The sequence below is a fragment of the Berghia stephanieae genome, chromosome 2 (genome assembly GCF_034508935.2).
Source record: "Berghia stephanieae isolate SIO BIC M18660-M18661 chromosome 2, UCSD_Bste_1.3, whole genome shotgun sequence".
Taxonomy (NCBI): domain Eukaryota; kingdom Metazoa; phylum Mollusca; class Gastropoda; order Nudibranchia; family Aeolidiidae; genus Berghia; species Berghia stephanieae.
This window is the reverse complement of record NC_088361.1, coordinates 40,260,002-40,264,716: the sequence shown is the minus strand read 5'-3', so window position 1 is coordinate 40,264,716 and position 4,715 is coordinate 40,260,002.

The following is a 4,715-nucleotide window of genomic DNA, read 5'->3' as shown; positions in this document are numbered from 1 at the left end:
GAAAGACATACATGAACATGCAGCAGGCAAACGGACAGACAGACATACACACTTACCTTGTAGAAGTCAGTTCTACTCCCGAATGATAACGTTTGGAAAAGAGATATCAAATTCGGGTATGAAATGATAAACCTTGAGACTACTTTACGTCATTATCGATTGACTAGACTTTGATTTTCGTTCGACTGCCCCGATATTATCTCGAATGTTTCATAAAGCATACTGGGCTTAAAGTTTAATAATATTCTTTGAGGTTAAGATGAAACCCTACACACCTCCTGTCGAAGAAAGAATCAGATATATAAAAGATGAATGAATTAAATAAAATATTTAAAAAAAAAATAGAATATATATATATATATATATATATATATATATATATATATATATATATATATATATACATATATATATACATATATATATATATATATATATATATATATATATATTATATATATATATATATATATATACACACACACACACACACACACACACATATATATATATATATATATATATATATATATATATATATATATATATATAATATGGGCCAAGGTCAAAAAGTGCCCACCTGATACAAGTGTTAGGAAAATTGAATGTTAACTTAATTACATGTTGTTTTCATTGGGCTAATGCTTGTAATCAATTGATAATATGATGAAGAGATAAAATGAGCTCAACATACTCTGTTCAGCAGAATATGAAATAAACAACTTAAAAATGTAATTTGAATGCAGTTTAGAATTTGCTTAAAACGAGGTCAACTCATATTTTTAGAAAGCATGTAGAAATTAAATGTGATGTTTTAGCACACATGATTGAAATTTGACTAATAGTATAAAGTCAAATGTTACTTTTAAATGCAACTGCAGCAAATTACCTATCTGATTAAGTGTCATATATTGCTTTTAAAAAGTCGATGTTGCTTGTGACCTTCGGTGTCATCAAAGACAGCACAATACTAAGACTCGACACGAAACTTTAAAAGCTCATATTTAATGTTTATAAAATGTTTTTTTTAATGAGAAAAAAGCATAGATTTTTCTTCTGAACTCAAATCTTATATATATATATATATATATATATATATATATATATATATATATATATATATATATATATATATATATATATATATATATATATATATATTCTAAACCACAAGTATGACATTTTGTTTATAATCGAAAATATCTAATCTAATCCTACGTTGAAAGCTTACCCCCAATACACACACACACACACACACACACACATATATATATATATATATATATATATATATATATATATATATATATATATATAGGCGGCTTCAGGCAAGGGAAGTGCTCCACGGAATAGGTCATTGACTTTACGGAGCATATTGAGGCACTGGTGCTGTATTCATAGACCTATCGGCGGCGTACGATACGGAAGGATCAGTGTTCAAACTTGCAAAGATCATAAGGTGCAAAAAGACCTTGAAGCTGTACTCTTCAATCTCAGGGGAAAGTCAATTCCACGTCGCACTGGAAGACGCTACGGGTAAAGTTAGGAAATTGAAGAATGGGGACCCCCCAGGTTTCGGTTCTGGCGCCAATGCTGTTTAATATAATATACATTAGCGACATGTCGAACACTTCCTCCCTGAGGCTGGGATACGCGGACGACTGGACACTCGTTACTCAAATTAAAGTGTGGACCCGTCTCGAGAGAGTACTCAGCGAGGACGTCACAAGACTCAAAGCCTACTTCGACTAGTGGTACCTGAAGTTGAACACTTCGAAAACCGTGGCCACTGAGAAGGTAGATGTTGAACTTCGCAAGTCGATGCACAAAGTGCCAAGAACGCTGACAACAACGTCTAGAGAATGGGACCCGATAATGACAGCAATCCAGCACTTGATGTCCGGAGGGAGACGATTACAAAGAGCTGGCTTAATGAGATAAAACAGAGAGGTAAGCAGATTCCCAGGTTTCTCCACCAGTAAGATGAGGCACTGGGTGGCAGCGAATCGGCTTCGGTCGAGAATCTGCCTATCGGCAAAATCGTTTCATACGTGGGGAATTTTCACCTTCCCAATATGTACCCGTTGTGGTAACGAGTCCGAAACCGCAGAACATCTAGTTGAACGGTGTGTTGTGACGACGCTTCCGGGCGGGTTTGCGACGGTGCACGAGTGCGGTAAAGAATTTGCTCATTGGGTCGATCATCACAACACAGTTGTTTGAGCACCATTATAAGTTGCCTTATCTAACAGACACAGCTACCCAATCGCTGCTGGATGGACAGGAGAGTCAGAAAAAAAATTATCGGCATCACCCAAGATCTATTTCGATCCCTTAGTGTTTGAAATGTTCTACCAACTGAATTGTTCTTTTCTCCTTTTTTTAACCTTGGGCTTATGAAAATATTGGTAAAGCAACTGAGCGTAAAGATTATAGATTAAAGATTTGTTATTTTTGTTGTTTTTAGTTTGTTTGTTTGTGTTAATGTCTTTTTTTTATCTTTTAAAAATGATTTAACGGCGCTTTCGATACATTAAGGTCATATCAGCGCCAGTAAAAAGGAAGAAACTGGGATAGTCAAAAATTATAGATTTACAATTAAAGCACTCAAGGAAAAGTAAGAGATAGGGGATTGGTCCAAATTGGGAACAGATATAGATTCCAAGAGCACACTATAAGTGTACTTAGTTTGACATCACCTAAAAGCCTCGACCAGACACCAGCACGGGAACCCGCTAAGAGGAATATATTGAATTGAATTGTGATTGATTGCTGATATATGGATTGGTTCCTATAATGTATAGATGAATCTCATTTTTGCCTGGTACCCATTTATATACTTACATTGTGATTAAATGGTGATTTATTGGTATATGGATTGGTTCTTGTAATGTGGATGAATTTTGTTTTGCATAATAATGATATTCATTTATGTAATTAAATCTGGATTGATGGTTACTATTTTATGTTGTTTCCTGAAAAATGATTTGCGTGTGTTTATATATTTATTATGGTGCCCATATGATCAAGAAAGGGTTATTAATTTATCTATTCATTTTTTTTCTGTTTATATCATGACTACTATACTGAAGTCCTTGGTTTATATATATATATATATATATATATATATATATATATATATATATATATACTTATCTATTTTATTTATTTATTTATCTAATTATTTTGGCAGTTTCCTTAGTTATTGATTTTACCTGTACTGATTGGAAATTCCAAGTAAATGTACGTTTCGTATAGATAGTATGCGCTTGGCTAAGAAGCTCATAACATTGCCATCCGGAAGCATAACGGACCAACACACAAAACTGTGTGTATCCATGAACGTTTATAGTCAGATTAATACAGTTCAGTGAGCATTACTCATAAACGTGGATGGCAAAAAACAATAACAAAGACATGAGTGACGTCATCTTCGAACTATCTATAGACAGTATGCGCTTGGTTAAGCTCACAACATTGCCATCCGGAAGTATAACGGACCAACACAAAACTATGTGTAACCTTGAACTTTTATAGTCTGGGTTAATACAGTTTGGTGCGAATTACTCACAAAGACGGATAGCAAAAAAATAAATAAATAAATAAAATAAAATAAAACAGTAACAAAGGCCTGAGTAACGTCATCTTCGTTCAATCTATTGGCAATACGCTTCAACAGTCGTAACGTCACTTCCCTCGTAATGACGCATGGTAACTTAGTAACTGGCTCTAAACTATCGGAACAATGGCGGACCCCCGTATGCAATATTTCTCTGACAAGCATAAAAGCGTATCCAGAGGGGAAAAAACATTATAAATCTGATCATGTTTTGACTTTTACACATTCTGATCACAAGACATATGAAAAGTTCTAGCCAGCATGAAGAATAAAAAGTACCGATTATCTTTGTTAGAACCACGGTGGTCGCCGTTGCTGGGCGACGTGACATCAGACTATTGAATCCAATTGCCAAAAATTTAGTGAGAACAACCTATAAAATAGCAGTCACGGACATCAAAACTTTAACGAATGCACAAATGGTGTAATATTAACAATAGCTTATCGGTCTTTGTTATTACCCCCTTTCATTTGAGGAAAAACTCTATTTTACTATAGATAAAATGTGCTTGGCTAAGAAGCTCACAACATTGCCATCTGGAAGTATAACGGACCAACACACAAATCTGTGTGTAACCATGAACGTTTATAATCGGGTTAATACGGTTTAGTGAGAATTATTCATAAACGCGGATGGCAAAAAAAACAATAGCAAAGACCTGAGTGATTTTTTGTTTGTTTGTTTGTTGCTTTAGGTCTCTTCCAACACAATTGAGGTTATATGAGAGACCGCTGAAACAAAAAAACAAGCAATCTAACAAAAATAGTACAAATGTAAATCAAAATCATAACCTAAAGATATCATAAGCTAAATTATAAATAACCAAGAACAAACAGAAAAAAAAAAAATATCCCCTGTCAAAAATACAATCACAAACCAAAGAAGCAGGATAGGCTAGTAAAGAGAAGAAGAAACGACATCACTATCGGATCGTGCACCCATGCGAACATCATAGGTATATGATTCAAGGGTGATGCTCCCATCCAACCACCCGCTGACCTGAGTGACGTCAACTTCGAACTATCTATAGATAGTATGCGCTTGGCTAAGAAGCTCACAACATTGCCATCCGGAAGTATAACGGACCAACACACA